The 12144-nt window shown below is 44.2% G+C and overlaps 1 protein-coding gene across 2 annotated transcripts in view; it reads left to right on the plus strand.

The window, feature by feature from the left end:
• The window catches only part of THSD7B (thrombospondin type 1 domain containing 7B), a 501312-nt gene that overhangs the window by 372743 nt on the left and 116425 nt on the right, over nucleotides 1-12144 (plus strand). The window lies entirely within an intron of this gene.

A 12144-nucleotide genomic window follows, 5' to 3' on the forward strand; every position in this document is an offset into this window, starting at 1 on the left:
GAAAGTGGTGCTGATGTCTCTTCTCAAATGTCAATTCCCATTTTGTAAGTAGTTTTGAACCATTTCAATCACACCAAAAAATCAATCGACTTCAAATGCTAAACAGGTTTTGTGGGTCGGAGGGGGATGCAGCTGCAGTATCTTTTTCTGTGCCAGTGAGACTGCATGCTGTGTGAGGGGAGGAGAGGCAGAAAAAGGAGACATTTAATTGGCTAATGGAAGCTCTGACATCACAAAAGAAATGCCTGCCCACTAATGAAGCATGGTGGGAGAAAATGTGCAATTACAGAAACCATCAAGGGGAGGGGAACAATCCTTAAATTTACTGGCTACTAACTTTTATACCGTATTTATTAAATATACAGCTTTCAAAGGGGATATTGTAATTCTTCCTGCTAAGTGAATTTTTTATACAACTTTGTCCCCTGCATTCAAGATTCCAAACTACTCATTAAAGGATTATTCCTCCCCCTCAAAAGACAATTATCCCCCTTAATCAGGGTACAGGAATAACTTGCTGACTTATGAACCATGGTCTGGAGTTTTTGAGCAGAGCGTCGCCATAAAGCATTCAATGATGAACGTTGCTTGAATCGCCTAACCGTTGCAGGCAATCACTGGTTGCAGCAGTTCAGTGGCTGCTGGTTCCTGCCTCTGCATTAGGGCCAAGTGAATGCCGGTAGGTTACTATGACTGAGTTTATTTTTATTTTTTTTTCTTGTATTCGGTCCCCTGGGAAAAAATTTTTTTATTTTGCCAGACAGCCCCTTTTATAGAGTTTATGATTCCACTTTGTAAATGTAAGGCTGTAGTAGATAATCCTTACTCAAAATATTAAAAAAAAGTGTCTAATCTACAGGTTTACTATATAAATCACACACTGATGAATAATGAAGTCAGATCACGTCAGTCGGTCGTGGCACAATAATAATGTGAATATACGTTTAAGGATCTCTAACAGAAACTTTATATAAGAAATCATTTTCCTAAATGCTTAGTCTTTCAATAATTGGACTAGAGGGAATATTGCCGAGGCAGCACGAAAATGAGTGATTCACGGTGTCCAGTAAGAGTAATGACTTTGGAGAGGTCTCGTCATTTAACAAATTATTCTAAGAAGTGTCATAATTATGATTGATGAAATATTTTATCACACGCCAGCACTTACTCTAATGTGTTCAGTGGTGAGTGCGAGCTCGTCACCGCTCTCTCTTTTATAACCCAATTTCTAAATTAGTAACCCAATGGGGAGATAAAGGGTTAACGGTTAACCTAAATAAAGACTCGATCCCTTTATTTAAAGGGGTATTAACAGCAGAAACATTTATCACCTATGCACTGGATAAGAAATAAATGTTTGCTGGGATTTCTAGTGATCCCGTCAGTCGATTAATATAGGGAACATCAATCGCCCGTCTCCCCAAGCGACACTACCGTGGCACGGAACGTTTGAGCGGAACGACGGTCTAGTGGTTAATGACTAAGGAATGAAGGTCATTGGCTGAAATATCCCATTAACATAGTTCAGTCTTTATCTCAGATTGAGATCCATGGATTAAACAGTTCAAAAAGTTTTAGAAACTTTTTTTAAATATTTTTATAGCTAATTTGATACATTTACAGCTTCTATGAAAGCAATGTTGCTGAAGAGACTAAAAGCAAATCCATCCGGGTAGACATCCAGTAAGGTTTTTTTTGGCATCCTAAGTAGTAATGAGTGAACATGCTTGGATAAGGTGTTATCTCGGCATGCTCGGGTGCTAACCGAGTGACTTCGGCGTACTCGAATAACATTTTCGAGTTCCCCTGGCTGCATGTCTCGCCACTGTCATCACAAATGGGCAATCCATGCATGTGTTGCAGCTGTCGAACAGCTGCGAGACAACCAGCCGCGGGGACTCGAACATATTATTCTAGTACATTGAAGACACTCGGTTACCACCCGAGCATGCTCAGATAACACCTTATCCCAGCACGCTCGCTCATTACTAATCCTCACCTTTAGTGAGCAGTGTAGTCAAAGGTGCCAAGTTTGAGTTTTGGCCGGTATAGGGAAGGGTGCCTCTTGAGCGTTTCCTTTTTTTTTATGCATCCATCATCCTTTTGTGCACATCACTATCGTTCACTGATTTGATCGTCACTAAGTGCTCAAGACAACCGCAAACTAGAACTCCGCTTTCAGTTGACAGCCGACTGGCGGGAACAGATTACTAATACTATATTAGGTTGCATCCACATGTTCTGTAATTATCCGTTGACAGGAATGTTGTGCAGGCACAACCATTCTGTCTGGCTACAAAAAACTGATTTTCAACGGGGTCTTTTTTTTTTTTACATTGAATTCTAGGGAAAACAGATCTGTTAATTGGCCATCCGTTTTTTCTTCCATTTGAAAAGGATCCGTATTTGCTCACTGGATCAGTTTCAAAGCGAAGAAAACATTGTTATTTAGAGGATCCGCTAAATAGCCCTCCATTTTCTTCTATTTGAAACTGATCCAGTGAGCAAATACGGATCCTTCTCAAATGGAAGAAAAAACGGATGGCCAATTAACAGATCCGTTTTCCTTAGACTTCAATGTTAGAAAAACGGATTTTGTTAAAATAATTTTAATTTTTTTACAGGACAAAAAGTTGTGTTTGCACAACTTTCTTGTCAGCGGATTACTGGCGGATCTGTTCTGATGGGTGATTTCTGGACATGTGGACATAGTCTTTATGTGTTTGGTGCATTGATAAAGAAAATGGTGCTGAAATGAGAAAGTTCAGTATGTAATAAGGCCGATTACACGCAACTGTAAATCGCCACTAAACACCAGGGATGGTTATGCTAAAGCTCTACAGGGTGCATAGTTACAAAAGGCAGGGGACTGCGGCACTAAATCCTTAAACACCTGAGCTAGAAAACTGGGACTGTAGCACTAATGAACACTTGGCTTTATGGCACGAACCCTCCAGCTACATACCAGGAACAGGGGCTGGAAAAGAACTCTGACATATCAGGAACATTGAGAATTTGGAGAAACTGAATATTCCTCCGGCACCACAGACGATCCTGGAGCACCAAACTAACTAGCACTGTGGCACTAAATTACGAGAACTTCGGGACTGTGGCACCAAACTATCCGGCACTTCTGACCATGGCTCTGAACTTCTTGATTCCCACCTACCTTACTCCTGCAATGGCGGCTAAAAATCATCTCATACTCGGACTACAGAACTGAACCACCTGATATCTGGGTCGGCAGCTATGGCGTAACTTGAAGTTCGTGAGCCAGAGTGCAGAATTTCCAAGTGAGTACCCAACTATCCTGGGTCATGGTGGTCCCATATACCATCCTTTCCTCAACGAGGTTTTACAGCCTTCTTTTAAGGTGGTAGATTGTCAGTATCAGATTATTGGATAATGGACACAGCCAAGATCAGCTGTTCAATGTGAATAGTGAATGTAGTCAGAACATCCCGGTCCGTACATTGTATAGTGGCCGTTCTCTGATCGGTTCTCAAGTCCCACTGAAGTTACTTAAAACAGAAAACGGCTGATCCAAGTGTTGGACGCCCTCCTCCAAATTAGCGTCGATGAGTAGTCCTATACGATAAAACAAAGTGCAATCGATATTCTCCCAGAGTGGTATTCCTAGAAGTTGTCACATATGTGATCATTTCGTCACCTATGGGTAAGAGGAGTAGTTTCAGCGATTAATCCCATCCAGTTGTGATCAGAGCAGAATCCTGGATTCTTGTCCTCGCTGACATTCATTACACTTGAATAAAAGTGTCTAACTCTAGATGATGTGGATGTGTCTTTAATGAGACATGAGGGTTTTTTTTTCCCTTCTCTTTGCTGCGATCCTGAACTTAAGTTAAAAAGCTGATCTTGAAATGTCAATCTTTGAAGTCTCTCCGCACAGACAAGACTGGAGAGCCGTTCTCTATTGAACTGCCCTGGAAATGTCACAGCGAAAGTACAACTATTTCATAAGGTTAATGATGGAGGTTGAAGCTAATGATGGAGACTCCAGATGAGACATTTCACTTTTGTACCCGGACTCTAAATGTGTGAAATGGAGACTGATAAGATAACGTCATTGCGTTGTTAACAAAAGGCCTGATTTCTATCCAAACATCAAAAATATATTGCACACAGGGTTGAAGGATATCTACAGATTATATAGAATATACGTTCATCTTCAGTCACGGTCACGTGTGTCTGGACGCAGATGTTTCCGCAAGGCGAACCCATAACACACGTGACCCTGGACTTTATCACAGGCCTGTGATAATGTCATGGTCACGTGTCTCTGGACGCAGCGGTTACCGCAAGGCGAACCCATAACACACGTGACCCTGGAAACACCGCCTCCAGTGGGGCGCATTTAAATAATAAAACGTGCAGGTGGATACGCCGCCTCCACCTGGCGAATTTGGGAATTACACGTTATACATAAAATCTGGAAACCCCGCCTCCAGTACGGCGAATTTAAATAATAAGGGGGACCTGGAAAACATTTACAATGGTGGGCCCTGCGATAGGGAATGGGGGACGTGGAGACCTCCTAAGCTCCCCTGAGCCAGTGTCCCTGCACTCCTTACGTTCCCTAAACAGGCTCCGCACCTGTCGCCGCACGCGTACCTTAACGCCCTTGCTCACCCTGACCCTAAACCCTCACTAGGGAATAGGTCGGTGCGGAGACTAATCCCACCACTGCACTAACAACACACATGAGGAAAGAAGACAATACAGGGGAAACACCACTTAACTTTGCTCTGTTGCGTACGCTCCTAGCAACAGAGCCCACCACCTGCGTGCATCTTCTCCTCCACCTGGATCCATCACCATAACAGGATCCTTCACCTTAGTGCAGCCTCGGAGCAGAGTCCACCACCAGTTGCAGCTGCTTAGTACCAGAGTCCCAAGGATGAGTTCAGCTTCTGACACGAAGTCAAGCATGCTTGAGTCCAGCTCAGCAGCCAAGTCCCACATGGTGAGTGCCACTCTCCATAGTCGCCACTCCACCAGTCCATGCAGACACTTCCCGCTGACACCATCACTGCGACCCCACCACGCCATGCCAGCCCTTCGTCCAGACACCATAGCTGAAACACGTCCCCCCTGGCTAAGCTGCGCAGGACTCCTCACCAGCTCCATCCTTCCTCCAGGCTCTCCAACTCAAAGTGAAAACAAACTCACAATATCACAGGCAGTGATTGCACACCCCTAGCACACCTTTATAGGGTGTGCTAGGGGTGTGCAATCACTGCCTGTGATATTGTGAGTTTGTTTTCACTTTGAGTTGGAGAGCCTGGAGGAAGGATGGAGCTGGTGAGGAGTCCTGCGCAGCTTAGCCAGGGGGGACGTGTTTCAGCTATGGTGTCTGGACGAAGGGCTGGCATGGCGTGGTGGGGTCGCAGTGATGGTGTCAGCGGGAAGTGTCTGCATGGACTGGTGGAGTGGCGACTATGGAGAGTGGCACTCACCATGTGGGACTTGGCTGCTGAGCTGGACTCAAGCATGCTTGACTTCGTGTCAGAAGCTGAACTCATCCTTGGGACTCTGGTACTAAGCAGCTGCAACTGGTGGTGGACTCTGCTCCGAGGCTGCACTAAGGTGAAGGATCCTGTTATGGTGATGGATCCAGGTGGAGGAGAAGATGCACGCAGGTGGTGGGCTCTGTTGCTAGGAGCGTACGCAACAGAGCAAAGTTAAGTGGTGTTTCCCCTGTATTGTCTTCTTTCCTCATGTGTGTTGTTAGTGCAGTGGTGGGATTAGTCTCCGCACCGACCTATTCCCTAGTGAGGGTTTAGGGTCAGGGTGAGCAAGGGCGTTAAGGTACGCGTGCGGCGACAGGTGCGGAGCCTGTTTAGGGAACGTAAGGAGTGCAGGGACACTGGCTCAAGGGAGCTTAGGAGGTCTCCACGTCCCCCATTCCCTATCGCAGGGCCCACCATTGTAAATGTTTTCCAGGTCCCCCTTATTATTTAAATTCGCCGTACTGGAGGCGGGTTTCCAGATTTTATGTATAACGTGTAATTCCCAAATTCGCCAGGTGGAGGCGGCGTATCCACCTGCACGTTTTATTATTTAAATGCGCCCCACTGGAGGCGGTGTTTCCAGGGTCACGTGTGTTATGGGTTCGCCTTGCGGTAACCGCTGCGTCCAGAGACACGTGACCATGACATCTTCATTCCATTACCTGGTGGTCTACACAGTCTTCACTTAGTCCTAGAGCCTCAGTTTGTGCTCAAGAGCTGCAATTCTCTAACTGTGAGCAGCTGATTGCAACCATAGTCAACCATTTTGGAGGTAATGGAGAGCTGTCTTCTGGTCACTCGGTCACCCATTTATCTATACACAGTCACATTTGTAGTTTTTCTCTGGCCCACCAGAGTACCACTGGGCAACTTCGCAGAGTAGAGAAACTGGAGATGCCTTTACCAGTTTCTTTACCTTCTTTCCCCGTACAATCTCTGCCATCTGGTCTGCAGCGTCCTGTGCTTATCTGAAGCCTCAATAAAAAAGTTTGGTTCTTATTTTCTTGGGATATCATTGCGGCCGGGGGTCTACTGAAGCCCCCTATCACTGCCATTTTTATCCTTCTATTAATGAGACCGGTAATTTACATAAAAATTGTAGTATTGCAGCAAGACCCAAAGACCTGCAAATACATTTAGATAATTTATACAATGTGATTTTCTGGATTTTATTTTTGATATTCTATCTCTCAATGTTAAAATTAACCTACCCTTAAAATAATAGACTGTTCATGTCTTTGTCAGTGGGCAAACTTACAAAATCAGCAAGGGATCAAATACTTATTTCGCCCACTGTACGTTTGACGTATATGTCTTCCTCAGTGCCACCATATAACCAACTATATGTTTAATAAAGGTTTTTTTTTTACTTATCTAAAACTACGGGATTATTTGCGACCAAACTGGTTCTTTGTTTCTGTGTTTCTCCGGTTGCTCTATACAAATATATATGGGTCTTGTGTATGCCTATAGTGGGAATGGAAAGTATTGAGACCCCTTTAAATCTTTCACTCTTTGTTTCATTGCAGCCATTTGGTAAATTCAAAAAAGTTCATTTTTTTTCTCCTTAATGTACACTCTGCACCCCATCTTTTCTGAGAAAAACAGAAATGTAGAAATTTTTGCAAATTTATTAAAAAAGAAAAACTGAACTATCACATGGTCATAAGTATTCAGCCCCTTTGCTCAGTATTGAGTAGAAGCACCTTTTGAGCTAGTACAGCCATGAGTCTTCTTGGGAATGATGCAACAATTTTTCACACCTGGATTTGGGGATCCTCTGCCATTCTTCCTTGCAGATCCTCTCCAGTTCCGTCAGGTTGGATGGTGAACGTTGGTGGACAGCCAGTTTCAGGTCTCTCCAGAGATGCTCATTTGGGTTTCGGTCAGGGCTCTGGCTGGGCCAGTCAAGAATGGTCACAGAGTTGTTCTGAAGCCACTCCTTTGTTATTTTAGCTGTGGGCTTATGGTCATTGTCTTCTTGGAAGGTGAACCTGTGGCCAAGTCTGAGGGCCAGACCACTCTGGAAGAGGTTTTCATCCAGGATATCTCTGTGCTTGGCCGCATTAATGTTTCCTTCAATTTCAACCAGTCGTCCTGTCCCTGCAGCTGAAAAACACCCCCATAGCATGATGCTGCCACCACCATGTTTCACTGTTGGGATTTTATTGGGCTGGTGATGAGCAGTACCTGGTTTTCTCCACACATACCTCTTAGAATTATTTCACTGTTGGGATTTTATTGGGCTGGTGATGAGCAGTACCTGGTTTTCTCCACACATACCTCTTAGAATTATCACCAAAAAGTTCTATCTTCGTCTCATCAGAACAGAGAGTCTTAATTTTCATAGTCTGGGAGTCCTTCATGTGTTTTTTTTTTTTTTAACAAACTCCATGCTGGCTTTCATATGTCTGACACTGAGGAGAGGCTTCCGTTGGGCCACTCTGCCATGAAGGCCCGACTGGTGGAGGGTTGCAGTGATAGTTGTGGAACTTTCTCCCATCTCTCTGCTGCATCTATGGTGCTAAGCCACAATAATCTTGGGGTTCTTCTTTATCTCTCTCACCAAAGCTCTTCTCCCACGATTGCTCAGTTTGGCTGGATGGCCAGGTCTAGGAAGACTTCTGGTGTTCCCAATCTTCTTCCATTTAAGGATTCTGGCGGCCACTGTGTTCTTAGGAACCTTGAGTACTGCAGAAATTCTTTTCTAACCTTGGCCAGATCTGTGCCTTGCCACTATTGATGAGCAAATATACTCGTTGCTCGGGTTTTCCCGGCCATGTTCGGGTGTCCTCTGAGTATTTTGGCGTGCTCGGAGATTTAGTTTTCGTCGTCTCAACTGCATGATTTGCAGCTGCTAGACAAGCTGAATATACAGTATGTGAGGAATGCCTGTTAGGGAATTCCCACATGTATTCGGGTTGTCTAGCAGCCGTAAATCATGCAGCTACTTTGACAAAAACTAAATATTCGAGCACGCCAAAATACTCAGAGAACACCCGAGCAACGAGTATACTCTCTCATCACTACTTGCCACAATTCTGTCTCTGAGCTCCTTGACCAGTTTCTTTGACCTCATGATTCTCATTTGATCTGACATGCACTGTGAGCTGTGAGGTCTTATGTAGACAGGTGTGTGCCTTTACAAATCAAGTCCTATCAGTTTAATTTAACATAGGTGGACTCCAATGAAGGAGTAAAACCATCTCAAGGAGGACCACAAGGAAATGGACAGCATGTGACTTACATATGAGTGTCTGAGCAAAGGGTCTGTATACTTATGGCCATGTGATATTTCAGTTTTTCCTTTTTTAATAAATTTGCAAAAATTTCTACATTTCTGTTTTTTTTCAGTCAAGATGGGGTGCAGGGTGTACATTAATGAGAAAAAAATGAACTTTTTTGAATTTACCAAATCGCTGCAATGAAACAAAGAGTGAAAAATTTAAAGAGGTCTGAATACTTTTCGTACCCACTGTACCTTTAATTCATCAGTACTATCTGCTGTCATACCAACCCCCTTTCTTCCCAAGGACATGAATTTGCAAATCTAGCTGGAGATCCCCTTTAAGAATTGTGCATCTGGATAAGCAACCATAAATAAAAAATATTTTGCCAGGGTCCCTTCAGATTTCCAATACAGCCAGTTTGAAGGAACATAGAAACTTGTAACAGGGGATTCGTGCTGAGCTGACGACTGAGCTGCAGGATTGCAAACCAATTGGGCCGAGTGTGTTTATAATTGATGTTGAAGTGTTAAAGATACTTGTTATTGCCATATGGAGCTTCAAAGAGCACAAACCAACCTTGAGGACGCCCGACTCAAAATCCAACTATCTCAAATAGATTTCACACATGTGTTGGGACCGAAATGTGAAATATGTAAATTTTCTGTTTGATTCCAGCTTTCCCCGGCCTCTGATATCTACAAGGAATGATTAGTTTTGTCTCTACTGACTGTCTCTTGTTTTGAGTCTCTGTCAAATGAAATACAACGTGATGACATTTAAGGCTGTCTGTTGTACGGGAGAATGTTTCCTTAGAGTCTGTTAATCGAAACCTGTTTTCAGATCATGTTGTAAATCAACTTCATACATCTCATCAAGTGACTGGAAACGTCTCAAAAAATATTCATGTTTACGAAAGCTCCCAAGACTTATTGAATGGTGTGTATGGCAATCAAGGTCGTCCTATAATACTGCAGAAAACTACGCGAGGATGTAACAGAATGACGCACTCAGTATGATGGACTATTATGTCTTGGGATCGAAAGCCGCAATATTACATATAGAATGGTTCCATGTAAAAAGTTGAGAAACTTTGAAAATACATTTCATTACTTATCCTATACTATGCTACAGAGCTGCACTCATTATTCTGCTGGTGCAGTCACTGTATACATACATTACATTACTGATCCTGAGTTACATCCTGCATTATACTCCAGAGCTGCACTCACTTTTCTGCTGGTGGAGTCACTGTGTACATACATTACATTACTGATCCTGAGTTACATCCTGTATTATACCCCAGAGCTGCACTCACTATTCTGCTGGTGCAGTCACTGTGTACATACATAACATTACTGATCCCTGTACTGATCCTGAGTTACATGTTGTATTATACTCCAGAGCTGCACTCACTATTCTGCTGGTGCAGTCACTGTGTACATACATTACATTACTGATCCTGAGTTACATCCTGTATTATACCCCAGAGCTGCACTCACTATTCTGCTGGTGCAGTCACTGTGTACATACATTACATTACTGATCCTAAGTTACATCCTGTATTATACCCCAGAGCTGCACTCACTATTCTGCTGGTGCAGTCACTGTGTACATACATAAAATTACTGATCCCTGTACTGATCCTGAGTTACATGTTGTATTATACTCCAGAGCTGCACTCACTATTCTGCTGGTGCAGTCACTGTGTACATATATTACATTACTGATCCTGAGTTACATCCTGTATTATACCCAGAGCTGCACTTACTATTCTGCTGGTGCAGTCACTGTGTACGTACATTACTGATCATGAGTTACTGTATAGCCTGTATTCTACTCCAGAGCTGCACTTACTATTCTGCTAGTTTCAGATTGGAAATGTCCCAGGATTCACAACTGTATCATTCTCAGTAGAGTATAATCTGCGCGTTGGGCTGTATTGTTTCTACACCACATGCTGTAATATACTTTGGATGACACTTACTCTCCCTTTTTCATGATGGGACTCTGCTATTTCCTTGGGAAATTGTTGGAATATGTTTGCTGCAACAACTCCATTCCTGTCTGAATGTTCAGTTGCTTGATTTGTATGCTGTTCATAAAGTTAGAACAAAAAAAACTAGAGGCTCACACAGGGAGAACATGTGACTGTGTTTCCTGTTTTCCTGTGTCTGTGTATGAGAGAAGAAGCAGCCTGCTGTAGGTGCTGCACAGGTAGACACACAAATGATTTTTTCCAGATCTATTAAGCTTATCATATATTGTTCCTGAATAAAGAAGCTCTATTTTCACAGGCTTGGAGAGTATCGTGAGTAATCCGCTGCCAACGGAAATGTTTGATTACATTGACATCTTCCAGTTAGGAGTTTGGGTTGCGTCTCTTCAAACTCTGACACTGTGCTGTGGAAAGTCACACCTCTTTGACAAGAGAACGGTTACACCCAATTTTCGATTTTTATTCTATAAATGTCCAGGAGGAATAACAGGGGAACGACTCAACATAAAGTTGTTAGGGACGGCAGAACGCACTAAATATAAAATAATAGTGCGTTCGCCACCCGGGGTCCACTGTGCAGAGGTGTTAAACTGCTGCTATATAATGGCAGCCGCACAATATGGCGGTATATCGCACACTGGTTGAACGTCACCCGGTGTGCACTGGGCGTACTCTGTTATATCCACAGAGTCGCCTTAAGGCATAAACATAAATGCCGAGCCTGTTGACCTTACAGGTCTCAGCGGTGTGCACGCACGGTATATGGTCACCGGACTCGGGCCCAAGACACAGGGTCGGTGTCCGTCTAGACCTACCGTGCCTGCGGCGTCACTACCGCGGACGCCCACAAGTGCTGCTGACCGCAGCGCGGCAGCTGACTCAGCCACTATACGAAAATGCCCAGGAGGGGCGCACTGTCGGATGCTAGCTCTGTGGAGATGAGCACTGTGGCTTGTAGCATGCCACTGACTGGCGCTGACTCTAAGGCTACGTCCCTATCCACACACGTAATATCAGAGGGAGGGGAGTCTTAAGTCATTCGCAGGTTCATGCATCCATCATCATTCACACATGTAGCAATTAGAGACTACACTAGCGCATGGCCGAGAGGCCATGCGGACCTTTTATAGCCGTGCGGGACCTTCCAGAGCTCTGGGATGGACCAATCAGATCAGGAAAAGGACCTGAGCACGTGACTCCCGATCTCCAATGGGAGATCGTCTCGTGAGCATGCTCAGTAGCGTGACAAGAGGATGTAGCCACTGGAGTGGCTTGCTGCAGGGCAGCCTGCGCTGCTATTGCTGACCCAGAGGTGGCAGCAACAACCAGTTCTACAGAGCTGGTCTGAGCAGAGCGCCTGCAACGCCGAGATTGCTGTGCAGGCTCC

Source organism: Dendrobates tinctorius, unplaced genomic scaffold, assembly GCF_039654945.1.
Source record: "Dendrobates tinctorius isolate UK_male_01 unplaced genomic scaffold, ASM3965494v1 ptg000143l, whole genome shotgun sequence".
NCBI classification, from domain to species: domain Eukaryota; kingdom Metazoa; phylum Chordata; class Amphibia; order Anura; family Dendrobatidae; genus Dendrobates; species Dendrobates tinctorius.